This window comes from Orycteropus afer, unplaced genomic scaffold (assembly GCF_000298275.1).
Source record: "Orycteropus afer afer isolate SDZICR_OR568_19922 unplaced genomic scaffold, OryAfe1.0 scaffold00262, whole genome shotgun sequence".
In the NCBI taxonomy this organism is placed as follows: domain Eukaryota; kingdom Metazoa; phylum Chordata; class Mammalia; order Tubulidentata; family Orycteropodidae; genus Orycteropus; species Orycteropus afer.
The window spans coordinates 4,320,699-4,335,404 of record NW_006921849.1 but is presented as its reverse complement, the minus strand read 5'-3'; the positions used below and the strand labels follow the sequence as shown (position 1 = coordinate 4,335,404).

At 40.4% G+C, this 14,706-nt stretch overlaps 1 protein-coding gene and 1 pseudogene across 1 annotated transcript in view; both read left to right on the top strand.

Annotated features, from left to right (window-relative positions):
• Positions 1–14,706, top strand: part of CPEB2 (cytoplasmic polyadenylation element binding protein 2) — an 86,624-nt gene that overhangs the window by 22,595 nt on the left and 49,323 nt on the right. The window lies entirely within an intron of this gene.
• Positions 13,579–13,697, top strand: LOC122150925 (annotated as a pseudogene).

Sequence of the window (14,706 nt, the reverse complement as noted above, 5' to 3'; positions counted from 1 at the left end):
GGGGCTGGGTGAAAGCCCCTCAACCTTGGGCTTCAGCTCTGCCTCCTGCTCCCGGCCCACTGGAGCTAGAGGCATTTCTTCACTCAGACAGCTGCTGGCTGCTGAGGCTGAGAAGCCCCAAGGTTGACAAGTAAAAAGGCACAGTCCTGATGTTACCAAACCACATGGCAGGCCATTAACTTAAGTCCATTGTAAGTCTCAAGGCCGGCAGACCATAGCAGGCTGCTGAGCAACGACACGGCTACATGCAGGGTCCAAACGTGCCATAGGCTAGAGACCATTCCCAAGGCTTCTCCTCACATACAGGAAGCAGACCATATCCCAAAGTTAGCTACTCAGCTGCTTGTGGTAGATCCCATCATGGAGTTGATTGCCAGTCTCCTCATGAGGAATAACTAACTACCACCAGCTGCCCAGCCACTCAACCAGGCCAAGCCAAGTTGACACACAAACTGAACTACCACACTAGTCAAGGTAAGAGTTAATGTCAGTAGAAAAATAGCAGTCAAGCAGATCTCTGGAGTCCAGGGAAAGTCAGTAGCAGGCACTGGCCTGACTGAGAACTGTGGCTTAGTGACTGTGCTAACCGAAGCACCCACTCTTCCCAGTCTCACACCCCAGATATGTCACTACAGCTTGTTTCCTCTTCCTCAGTTGTTCTTATAGGTCAATAAGGGAACCTTCATTGTTTAATGTTAGGTTTTTCTTGGAGGCATAGTGGTGAAAGCATTGGGCTGATAACCAGAAGGTCAGTGGTTCGAACCTTCCAGCTGCTCCCCAGGAGAAAGGAGCAATCTGCTTCTGTAAAGATTTATAGCCTTAGAAACCCTACAGGGTGGTTCTACTCTGTCCTAAAGTGTCACTGTGAGTCAGAATCAACTCGATGACAGTGGGTTTGGTTTTTGGTTTTTATAGCAGATAGGGGGAGCCCTGGTGGCCAGTGCAGTGATTGAAGTGCTTAGTTGCTACTGAAAGGTCAGCAGTTTGAAGCTACCAGCCAGTCTGTGGAAGAAAGATGAGGCTGTCTGCTTCTGTAAAGATTACACCCTTGGAAACCCTGTGGGGATTTCTACTTTCTCCTATAGGGTTGTTAGGAGTGGAATTGACTGGACTAAAATGGGTTAGTTTCCAGGTGCGGAAAGGTCTTGTTTCATTGGGCTGAGTAAGGGCTGACATGTTTACAACTAAAGGTGGAACTTTGAATGTACTTTATTTATCCTATAGAGTTGTGCCTACATTTGTACCATACAGTTCCTTAGACACTGGATATACTTTGTGTAAACAGACATGGTCTTAGCTTCTCTGGCATGTATAGCCAGCCTCCTGGAGAAAGAGAGACTGAGCATACACAAACACAGTTTACCTGTAACTAGAGTGCTAGGAATATTGTGGGGGGGCAGTGGTGGAATTCTTGCCTTCCATGTGAGAGACCTGCATTGAATTCCCAGGCAGTCAGACAGTGCATCTCTTGCACAGCCCCTACCTGACTGTCAGGTAGGGTGGCTTGTGTGTTGGTGTGGTGCTGAACAGACTTCAGCAGAGCTTCCAGACTAAGACAGACTCGGAGGAAAGGCCTGGAGATCTACTTCCAAAAACCACCCAGTAAAAACCCTAAAATCACTAAGTGCAATCCACGACCAGCCATCGGTATGGTGTAGGGCTGGGCAGCGTATCCTCCACTGTGCATAGTATTGCTGTGAGTCTGGGTCTTACTCCATGGCAGCTAACAGTAACAACAAGGGATACTACGGAGAAGGATTGTAAGGGAGATAACAGTCTGGTGGGGAGGGTACCTAATTTATATATGTAGGAGAGGAAGCTGAGACACAATGATGAAAAAAGCAAATTGTGGGAAGAATGTTGGGAAAAAAGTGTCCTTTCTAGACAGGGACCAGGATGTGCAGAAACGTGGAAGAGATTGGTATGTTTGAGGACCTGAAAGGCACCCAGTCCTCTCATGACTTGTTTAGGGATGCCTTTGCTGATTGGCTGTAGTGCTGCCAGTCAGCACTATAGAGGGCAGGGTCATGAATGCTAACACAGTGTTGGATGCTTTTCTTAGTCTGAATGACACTGGCTGCTATGTTTTAATTATTTCACAGTGGTTTAACCAATGTCTTAGCAAATATTTTGTTTTGCAAAGGAAGGACAAACATGGATTATTTTAATGGCTGAAACACATCTAACTAAGCTTGGCAAGTATGCGTTTGTCATTTTGCCATTTCATATTTACATGACAATTTTAAATCTCTGATCTTTGTTATATACCTGTGGGTCACTTCATTCCCCTTTAAACAGAAAAGCATGACTGATTATTGTTAAGCTCTTATTTCCCTGGCCCTAATAATTTGTAAAAAGGTCATGTTTTTTAAGCTTTTTTTTCCCTCCCAAAATGACTTCCCACTCACCCTCAAGCATAGGGCAAAAACAAATTTCATTTGAGCTCATAAAAGTTGATTTGATAACAGCTCTGGGAAGAAGTGCAGGCTCTGTAGCAAGCAGCTCATGGGAGACTTCTCAGCAGGCTGTGATGCCTTCACCAGCATTCCCCAGACAAGTAAAGAGAAGTCAGCAAGAGAGACTTGGAGCATGAAGCTCCTTCTCTTTATGCACTGTGTGCATAGAGCTATACACGCATACACGTATACCCATTGCTGACGTAGTGCCTAAGGCATTTGACTGCTAACCAGAAGGCTGCAGTTCAAACCCAGCAGCCGCTCCTCGGAAGGGAGACTGGGCAGTCTCCTTCCATAGAGATACCAGCATGGGAACCCCAGGAGGGGTCGCTGTGAGTCGGAACTGACTCAATGGCAGTGAGTTTGGCTTTGGTTTATCGCTATCTGGTCCATCCTGACTCATAGCAACCCTACAGGACAAAGTAGAACTGCTCATAGTTTCCGAGGGTCTCTACAGAAGCAGACTGCCTCATTTTTCTCCTGAGGAGCAGCTGGTGGACTTTAACTGCCAGTTTTTCAGTTAGCTTCTGAGTGCTTAACCGCTGTGCCAGCAAGGTGGATCACTATTATGAAACATTTTCTTTTTCATATAGCTTTCTTTTCCTGGAGTTATTCATTGTTTTTATTGGTTTGTTTGCTTACTTTTCTAAGTATTTATCACTAATCCATCCCAGAATTTATCAGTAGAACTGCCAGCCCGTCTCAGTACATGCAGACACACCATCTAAGCACCCAGGTTGATCTTTCCTGTCCTTGGAGGCATCCTTCGTAGAATCCTCCACAGTTGGCATTTGGGAACTTTGAGTTGCCCTACTCTAGGGATTCTCTATGCCTGCACAGTCTACGTCCTGATCCCCATGTCCTTTTTTCTAATGGTTTAACCTCTCTGTTTCATTGGGCCTGTCTTAAAGGACCTTCCCGCAGGTTTTGAGACTTGATATGTATGAAAACATTTCTATTCTACTTATATAAGGTGATAGGCTGGCCTGGAATTATATATTAGAAATTTATTTTCCTTTTATGTCTGTTTATTCTTGTTTCATCATATTTCTTCTGAAGATGTTAGGAGGTTTAATTTTTTTTTTTTCTACTCATTGTTTTGATTGTGCTTTTTCTGAGTACCTCTTTTCTGTTTGATTTTGTCTTTTTTCTTTTTCATGTTGGAGGTTTTCATCAAATAACTTGATTCTTTGCTGTCTATTTGTATTTATAGGTGAGGCACAAATGGTGATTGGAAGCTTTGTGTGTGTAGGTGGGGCTTATAAACTAAGGGACTTTGCTGTATGCCAATCAAGTGGGACTCTCAAAGTATCAGTACTTAAGTCTTTTGTTCCGTAAACTGACCCAGAAGTTGTCTTCCAGTCTTCTAGGAGATGGGGGCATAGATGCTAGCCTTCTTAACGTGAGCAGACAAGAAGAGACTGTGCTATGTTTTTTAAAATACTTAGACAAAGTCATCAGTCTTCCTGTTCTCAGACTCACTGCATACCTACTCTCAGAGACAGCCAGAGCTTCTGTGCCTTTTTAGGGGGCTGCTACAGCAAATGGCTTGTTTCTTGACTATCTTTGCCATACACACACAGGCTTAGGTTTCAGTATTTTCACTTTTCAGAGTATGTGTCATAGCACAAGTAAACAGGAGGGACTCAGTAAATGGTTGAATGATTGAATATTTTTTCTATCACCTTTTATATTCTTCACAAATATTTATTTATTACACACTATTATTCCATACACTATGAGTTGGGGCTGACTTGATGGCAAACAACACAACAACAACATTATTCCATACAAGGAACTCTGGTAGCGTAGTGCCTAAGGCACTTGACTGCTAACCAGAAGGCTGGCGGTTCAAACCTATCAGCCACTCTTTGGAAGGAAGATGGGACAATCTACTTCCATAGTGATACTGCCTCAGAAACCCAAGGAGGGGTCGCTATGTGTCGGGTCCCACTCGATAGCACATAACAACAACAACAACAATTATCCCATACATGCAAAGCAGCTTGTGAAACTATTTTCCTCTAGTTGGACATTTTGGCATTTCAAATTTTAAGTAAAATTCAGTGAGCATTTTCTGTGTTTATTAGGTTTTAAGTTTACATCAGTTTCCAGTGCCCTTGACAGTGTTGAGTGCTCATTTTGCCTGTTTGTTATTGTTGATGATTATTACCATTATTTTCATTTAACATTCTTTTTCAATGAAAAGTTTTGTAACTGTTAATGAAATTTAGTATTTGTTTGAAATTCATTGCATGTATCTAGACTAATCCCAATTTTATCGTAATAACATTGTGATAATGCATCACCATGATGTGCTACATGATAAGTGATGTAAAGTTAATCTTTGTTGGTTATTTTTATTTTGTGATTATACTTTATTTGAAACAAAAATTTTGGTATTCTGCATTCCTTGGTGTTTCTTAGTATATTTTTTTTATATTGATTCGGTAAGAGTTTTAAGTCAGGGAAGTTAAGGTGGGAGCTCTGGTGATGTGGTGCCTAAGGCACTTGACTGCTAACCAGAAGGCTGATGATTTAAACCCACCAGCCACTCCTCAGAAGGAAGATTGGGCAATCTACTTCCATAATGATACCACCTCAGAAACCCAAGGAAGGGGTCGCTATGAGTCGGATGCAACGGGACGGCAATGAGTTTGGTTTGTTTTTTGGAAATCATTACAATTTATGATAGGATCCTGATGTAAGAGTGAGTGAGCCAGATTAATTTCTTTGAAACTAGATTGATGGCTTTTATCAGATGTAAATAATACAGGTAATATTACTCTCCTCAGATCTGGTACTTTGGACCTACAGGTCTTCTATTCTTTTGTATGTTCCCAGTTCTTAGACACTTAAGAGTATGCATGGAGATTTAGGAGAGAGGTAGGAATTACTGTCTGGCGCCTTGGATCTGAGCAGATAATAATTAGAGTTATGCAAGGTTGATAATGATGACATTTTAAGTGGATTTTTGTAGAATTCATATAAACTTTTTTTTTTCCTTCTGTTTGCATTTGGGAATAAAGATGAAATATAGAGTATGAAAAGATATGGGAAGGATCTACCAAACCAAATGCAAAAATGGTTGTACCAATATACTGAGAGGAAACTGCCAGAAATTTAAGCTGAATTCAGAAGAGAGTGTGAAACAAGGGCCATCATTGCTGACGTCACATGGATTTGGCTGAAAGCAAAGAATACCAGAAAGATGTTTACCTCTGTTTTATTGACTGTGCAAAGCCATTTTACTATGTGGCTTATAACAAATGATGGATAATAACGTGAAGAATGGGAATTCTGAAGTGCTTAACTGTGCTTATGAGAAACCTGCACATGGACCACAGTGCATTCATTCAAACAGAACAAGGGGATACTAAATGGTTTAAAATCAGGAATAGTGTGCATCAATGTTATATCCTTTACAATACTTATTCAGTCTCTGTGCTCAGCAAATAATCCAGGAAGCTGGACAATATGAAGAAGAAGGTGGCATCACCCTAGCTTGTTGAAAGGGAAAATGACTTAAAATACTTATTGATGAAGATCAAAGACTACAGCCTGCAGAATGGATTACACTGCAGCATAAAGAAAGGAAAAATTCTTACAGTTGGACCAATAAGCAACATCACAATAAATGGAGGAAAGATTGATGTTGTTAGGAATTTCACTTTACTTGCATCTTCATCAACACCCATGGAAGTAGCAGTCAAATCAGACATCATATTGCACTGGTCACTTCTGCTGCAAAAGTCCTCTTTAAAAAGTTAAAGAGAAAAGATCTCCTTTTGAAGACTGAGGTGCGCCTGACTCAAGCCATTGTGTGCATTTTTAGTAGCCTTATATGTATGTGAGGGCTGGACATTGAATAAGGAAAACCTTATTCAAAAAAGAGCTGATCCATTTGAATTATGGTGTTGGCAAAGAATACCGAAAATACTATGGCCTGCCAGAAGAGCAAACAAATCTGTTCTGAAAGAAGTGCAGCTGAATGCTCCTTAGAAGTGAGAATGACCAAGCTTCATTTCATGTACTTCATGCTTGGTTTTGTTGTTAGAAGGGACCAGTCCTTGGAAAAAGATACCATGCTTGGTAAAGTAGGGGGTCAGTGAAAATGGGAAAGAACCTCAATGAGATAGATTGACACAGTGGCTGCAGTGATGGGTTCAAGCCTAGCAAACATTGTGAGGATTACTCAGAGTTTTGTTCTGTTGTACATGGGGTCACTGTGAGTTAAAGCCAACTCTATGGCACCTAACAACAACCAAACCAGTGAGAATAAATGCTTCCTTTAAAGAAAACCTAACTCACTGCCATCGAGTCTTTCCCAACTCATAGTGACCCCTCCTTGGGTTTCCAGGGAGGTATCTCTACAGAAATAGATTGTCCGATCATCTTCTGAGGAATGGCTGGTGGGTTTAAATTGCAAGCCTTCTGGTTAGCAGTCAAATGCCTTAGGCACTAAGGCCACCAGAGCTCCTAAGGATAAAAGATTAGATGCTTTCATATAGTGTGTGTTTAATATATATGTATGTGTCTTAGGCTGTATTCCCTAGTGAAGCAAAACTGGTGAGCCTTAGATAGATAGATTGCTCTGAAGGAAATGGCTCACACAGCCGTAGAGATTCACAAGTTCCAAGTTTGTGGGTCAAACATCAAGGTGAAGTCTTCATCTGACTCACACAGCTGCAGAGGCTGACAGACTCAAGATCAACAAGCAGTGTAGTAGGCTACTGGCTTTGGAGGGTGTCGAATCCAAGATTGGCAGGTAAAATGGCAGATTGGCAGATTGTTGACTCACAGGCTGTGAAGGCAACAATCCAAGATTGGTAGGCAATGCAGTAGGCCATTGGTTCAAGTCCAGGAGGTTATGAGCTGGATTCTGGATTAAGATCCAGCAGAAAGCCAGGGAATTTTCCCAGAATGTTAGTATATATATTGGAAGCAGGCCACACACCTAAGGAAATTCCTTTTAACTGATTGGCTGCTCATAGCACATCTCATCATAGAGGTGATTACATTATATCATATCTCATCGTGAGGAATCAGTATATCATAACTTCTAAACCAGTTAGACTCATGGTCCTGCCAAGTTGACATGCAACCTTAACTATTATAATATACAACTTATATAACATACTCTATATGTTTATACCTAGATCTCTGTGCTTTAGATTGAGTTCATGATTCACATAGTTAAATGAGATATTTCGTTCATGCAGTCAACAAATATTAGAGATTATTGTGTGCTAGGCTTAATTTTAGATGCTGAAGACACAGTAGAGAATACAACAGACATACTCTCTGCCTCATCAGCCTTCTATATTAATGAAAGATTGTTGTTATTGTTGTGACATTGAGTTGATTCCTGTTCTTAGTGCCCCTGCAGGACAGAATTGAACTGCCTAGAGGCTTTTCCAGGATATAATCTTCTGTGGGAATAGATCACTAGGTCTTTTCTCCCGAGGAACAGCTGGTAGGTGTGAACCACTGACCTTTCAATTAGCAGCTGAGTGACTAACCACTGCACTACCTAGGGTCCTTTAATGAAGGAGTGTGTTAGATAGTAATCAGTGCTATGAACAAAAAAATACAGTGTCAAGGGGCTAGAGAAGGAAACAAGTTGCTGTTCTATGCAGGATAGTCTGTGAAGACATCCCCTAAAGACTTGAATGAAGCAAGGGGTACAAGCTTTGGGTCATATCTGGGATGAATACATTTCAAGCAGTACAAAGAGAAGAGGATGTACAAAGAACTTGAAATGGGAATATACCTGGCACGCTGGAGGAATCATACAGAAGCCATTTCAGTTAGAATGGTAGAAGAAAAGGAGCCGGATATTTATTCAAAATGTGACAGGAAGCCATAGGAGGGTTTTGAGCAGATCACCAGGTCTTTTCTCCTATGGAGCCACTGGTGAATTCTAACCAGTGACCTTTCAGTTAGTAGCCCGGTGTTTAACCATTACACCACCAGGACTTTTGTCAGTAGTAGGATCCCCAAATATTAGATAAGCACAAGACTGCAAAGAGTAAAAACTATTTCTTAGATTCCTTTGTAATTAACTGTGGCCACTTGACTAAGATTTGCGTAATGAGATATAAGCAAAAGTGGTATATTCACTTTTGGGAAGTAGCCTTGAAAGGGAAGGCTTTCCCTTTTTTTTCCTTCTTTCTATTGGCTGGACTGCAGACCTGATGGCTAAACTGAAGCAGCCATATTCAAGTTATTCAACCTTTTGTGACACACTGTCTTCATCTTAAAACAAGAAGATACTGTCTCATAAGATCATCGTGAGAATTTAATAATTGGTTATAAAAAACTTTGAAATCACTGGGTGGTACAAATTGTTAAGCACTCAACTACTAGTTGAAAGATTGGTGGTTCAAACCCACCCATGATGCTTTAGAAGGCAGGCGATCTGCTTCCAAAAGGTCAAACCCCTGAAAACCCTGTGGAGCAGTCCTACTCTACATGTGACACATGGGGTTTCCATGAGTTGGAACTGACTCAACAGCAAATAAGAGCAATGAAGAGGTCAAACAGGTGTCTTACACAAATACATGTCTACAAGGAAGACTAGTTAATATGACTATTATTCAACTTATGCACCAGCCAGTAATGCCAAAAATGAAGAAATTGAAGATTTTTATTAACTTCTGAAGTCTGGAGTTGATCAGTTTTGCAAGGTGCTTTGATAATTATTGGTAATGGGAATGTGAAAGCTGAGAACAAAGAAGGATCATTAGCTGGAAAATATGGCCATGGCGGCAAAAAAGACGATGGAAATTACATCATAGAATTTTGTAAGACCAAAGACCTATTCATTGCAAATATTTTTTTCAACAACATAAATAGTGACTATGCACATGAACCTCACTGGATGGAATACACAGGGATCGAGTTGATTACATCTGTGGAAAGAGGTAATGGAGAAGTTCTATATCATCAGGTAGAACAATGCCAGAAGCTAGCTGCAGAATAGACCATCTGTGGCACAGTAAATTACTTAATGTTTCTTCTAGCCATGGTCTTTGTGACTTCCATCAGAGGACTGGACATCAAAAAAATTCACTGCCATCTAGTCGGATCTGACTCATGGCAACTCCTCCTCGGGTTTCTGAGGGAGTATCACTACAGAAGTAGATTGCCCAGTCTTCCTTCCAAGGAGTGGCTGGTGGGTTTGAGCTGCCAGCTTTCTGGTTAGCAGTCAGATGCCTTAGGCATTACACCACCAGAACTCCTTGGGACTATGCAAATGTGAGGTGCTTGTTGATCACCAAGGGTATTGGACAACTTGCTAATAATACAAATATATGGCACCTTTGTAGTGTTGGGATCCTGTAGATAAGGTATATGTAGTCCTAACATGGAAATGGGTCTGTTTTGCCATCTCACTAAGCTTAAAATTAGGCATCCCAGAGGTGGCAAAGGGGAATCTCACTACCATCAAGACAGAAGAGTCAGGAGTCGAGTACACCCTTGGACCTGAGATTCCTGTCCTGAGATGGCACAGAGATGTTGGTACCAGTGGCAACAGAACCAAGAGACTAGCATGACACAGAGCAGCAGGCTTCCCAGCCCACAGAGTGAGAAGGCTGAGTATCTTCAGGCAAGAACCTTGCTGGAGGAGTAGGATGCCTCCTTAGGTACCTACTGGCTGAGTTAAAAGAGCCTAGCAGGGCAGAGGCCAAGGCCAGAGAGAAGTATGTCTTTAGCATGACTGGAGAAAAAGTTGTACTGATTGAAGAACTGTATCTTGGGTTGTTTCTGATCCTGAATTATAACCTGTTACTACCATAATAAACCCCATAATTGTGAGTATCGTTGGTGAGTTCTGTGTGGCAAGAAGAAAAGAGTGCTATGGAAGGGGCGGTTTGTGTCAGAATTGGCAAAAAAGAGTGGGAGAGTGGTGACACGTCTGTCATCTGCCTCATAGGAAACAGCCTTGCACTGTTCATGGTCATCTTGTTTCTCTCTCCCCCTTGTGATATTAAAGGAGGTCAGATGCCACTGCCACACCCTTTTTGCACCATTATTTGCTCATACGTAAGTTCAAATTGAAGCTAAAGCAAATTAAAACAAGCCCAAGGGAGTCAAAGTATGATCTTGAGTATGTACCACCTGAATTTAGAGACTGTATCAAGAACTGATTTGATGCATTGACTACTAATGATGAAAGATCAGATGAGTTATGGGATGGCATTAAGGACATCATATATGAAAGAAGCAAAAGATCATTAAAAAGACAAGAAAGAGAAAAAAATATAAAAATGGATGTCAAGAGAGACTCTGAAACTTGTTCCTTGATGTAGATACAGCTAAAGTGAGCAGAAGAAATGAAGTGAAAGACCTGAAGAGAAGATTTCACAGGGCAACTCAAGAAGACAAAGTAAAGTATTATAATGAAATGTGCAAAGAATTGGAGTTAGAAAACCAGCAGGAAAGAACATGCTCAGCATTTCTCAAGCCAAAAGAACTGAAGGCAGAATTCAAGCCTTAACTTGCAATATTTCAGGATTTTATGGGCAAAACGTTGGACATTGCAGGAAGCATCAAAAGAAAATGGAAAGAATACACAGAGCTACTGTACCAGAAAGAATTGGTTGATGTTCAGCCATATCAGGAAGAAGTATGTGATTAAGAACCTATGGTATGAAAGGAAGAATTCTAAGCTACACTGAAGGAATTGATGAAAAACAAGGCTCCAGGAATTGATGGAATACCAGTTGAAGTGTTTCATCAAAGGGGTGTAATGCTGGAAGCACTCACTAGTCTATGCTACGAAATTTGGAAGACACTTGACTTGCCATCTGAATAGAAGAGATCCATAGTTGTGCCTATTCCAAAGGCAGGTGATCCAACTGAATGCAAAAATTACCGAACAGTATCATTAATCTCACACACAAGTTCAATTTTGCTGAAGGTAATTAAAAAACAGTTGTAACAGTACATTGATAGAGAACTGCCAGAAATTCAAAGCAGATTGAGAAGAGGCTATGGAATGAGGGATATCATTGCTGATAGCAGATATATTTTGGCTTAAAGTAGACAATATAAGAATGATGTTTACCTGTGGTTTATTGACTGTGCAATGGTATTCAGCTATATGAATCTAACAAATTATGGATAACTATGCAAAGAATTGAATTGCAGAACACTTAATTGTGCTCATGTTCTGACTGTACATAGACCAAGAAGTAGTTGCTTGACAAGAATAAAGGGATACTGCATGGTTTAAAATCAGGAAAGGTGAGAGTGAGTGTTATATATTTTCACTATACTTATTCAATCTGTATGCTGAGCAGATAATCTGAGAAATTGAACTATGAAAAAGAATGAAGAATGCAGCATCAGGGGGATGACTTAACAATCTGCGATATGCAGGTGACACAAACCATGCTTGCTGAAAGTGAGGAAGACTTGAAACACTTAACTGATGAAGATCAAAGACTACAGCGTTCAGTATGGGTTATATCTCATCATAAAGAAAACAAAAATCCTCACAACTGGACCAATAAGCCACACCATGATAAGTGGACAGAAGATTGAAATTGTCAAGGATTTCATTTTGCTTGGATCCACAATCAATGCCCATGGAAGCAGCAGTCAAGAAATCAAACAGTGTATTTCACTGGGGAAAATCTGCTGCAAAAGACCTCTTTAAAGTGTTAGGAATAAAAAAATCCCCCAGTGTCCCTTTGAGGACTAAGTTGCACCTGACCCAAGCCATGGTATTTTCAGTCGTGTCATGCATATATGGAAGCTGGGCAATGAAAAAGGAAAACCAAAGAAGAATTGATGCTTTTGAATTATGCTGTTGGCAAAAAATATTGAATATACTATGGATTGTCAGAAGAATGAACAGATCTGTTTTGTGAAGAAGTACAGCCAGAATGCTCCTTGGAAGTGAGGAAGGTAAGGCTTTCTCTCGCTTATTTGGACATGTTATCAGCAGGGACCAATTGATATCAAGCTTTGTAAAGTAGAGGGTCACTGTAAAAGAGGAAGGCCCTCAATGAGATGAATTGAAACAGTACCTGCAGCAATGGGCTCAAATATAGTGAAGATTGTGAGGATGGTGCAGGATTAGGCAGTGTTTCATTCTGCTGTACGCAAGGAATATGGTATAAGGCAGAACCAACGCTATAGAATCTAACTACAACAAATTAAAAGTGATTGGATAATTTGAAAATGAGCCTAAATTTCCTTATTTGATTATTCAATAATTATATTGAGAGATCTTCCTTTTGGTGAAACTGTATTTTAGGACATATGTATAAATGTATGTCCATTTGTAAATAGGTATCTGTCTTTGAACTTTCCACATTTTCCATATTTTTCAGTCCATCCAGAGCCAAGATGTCAAAAGACTCCTAACCAAAACCAAACCAAACTCACTGCTGTAGAGTTGGACCCGATCCATAACGACCCCTCCTTGGGTTTCCGAAGTGGTATCACTACGGAAGTAGACAGCCCAACCTTCCTTCTGAGGAGTGGCTAGCAGTTGTTACCAGTGTCTCAGGATAAATAAACATTGAACATGCTAGAGGATAATTATGTACCAATTGATAACTGACTGTCTTTCGAGGTGGAAATAGGCCTCAGGCTTTTGGTCTTGCTCAGTTTACTTTTCCAAGAAGTCTTACCTGAATCTCTAGGCTTGGTTCAGTACTCCTTTGTGTTTTCTATAAAGCTTACTTACTAAAAGGTTGGCAGTTTAGCTCTACCCAGAAGCACTTTGGAACTAAATCCTGGCAGTCTGCTTCTTAAAGATCACAGACTTAAATCCTGTGGAGCACCATTTCTCAGGATCGACTCAGTAGCAACTATAACAACAATAATATGCTGTATATAATTTGTTCTGCACTTGGCAGATTTTATTGAGATCATATAATTGAGTCAATATCTCTTGCTACGTCATAAGCAGGGACCATATCTTACTCATGTTAGCAAAAGGTAAGTATGGAAAGCTTTTCAATCATCTTGTTATACTGAATAATCATACTGCTTGCCAGTTTTGTAGGACTTTTTGCTCTTCAATCTCAGAGATGTGATAGTAATTTTTTATAGTAATCTGTCCAAATCCTAAATTGTTCTCTAAATTTGGTTATCTAAAAGAACATATGGCCATATCACCCTGAATGCACCTGATCTCATCTGATCTCAGAAGCTAGGCAGGGTTGGAACTGCTTAATACTTAGATGGAAGACCACCTGGAAATACTGGATGCTGTAGGCTTGCCACCACTCATCTGTCAGTTTGTCATATAGTGGTGGCTTGCATGTTGCTGTAATGCTAGAAGTTATACCACCGGTATTTCAAATAGCAACAGGATCAGTCAGCAGGTTTCAGCAAAGCTTCTAGACTGAGTCAGACTGGGAAGAAGAATGGGGCCATCACTTCTGAAAAAGTTGGTCACTGAAAATATTATGGATAGCAGTGAACACTATCTGAAATATTACTAGAAAACTTTTTGAAGAGCAGTGAAACATTATCTGATAAAGTGCAAGAAGATGAGACCCTCAGATTGGAAGGTACTCAAATACAACTGGGGAAGAGCTGCCTTCTCAAAGTAGAGTCAACCTTAATGATGTGGATGAGCTTTTGGGACCACCACATTTGCTGATGTGACATGACTCAACTTGAGAAGAAACAGCAGCAAACTTTCATTAATAATCAGAACATGAAATACAAGTAGTATGAAGGTATGAAAATTGGAAGTTGTAAAAAATGAAATGGAATACATAAAGGTCAATATCCTAGGCAATAGTGAGCTCAAATGGACTGGTGTTGGCCATTTTCAGTCAGATAATCACATGGTCTACAATGCCAGGAATGAAAAATTGAAGAGGAATGGTGTTAAATTCATTGTCAAAAAGAACATTTCAAGATCTATCCTGAAGTACAGTGCTGTCAGTAATAAGAAATATTCATATGTATACAAAGAAGACCAGTTAATACTACTGTTATTCAAATTTACAAACCAATCACTAAAGCCAAAGATGAAGAAATTGAAGAATCTTACCAACTTCTGCAGTATGAAATTGCCCAAACATGCAGTCAAGATGTATTGATTATTACTGATGATTGGAAAGCAAAACTTGGAAACAAACAAGGAGCATTAATAGCTAGAAAATATGGTGTTGGTGATAGATCTCATGATAGAATTTTGCAAGACCAATGACTTATTCATTGCAAATACCTTTTTCAACAACATATATGGCAACTATACACGTGGACCTCACCA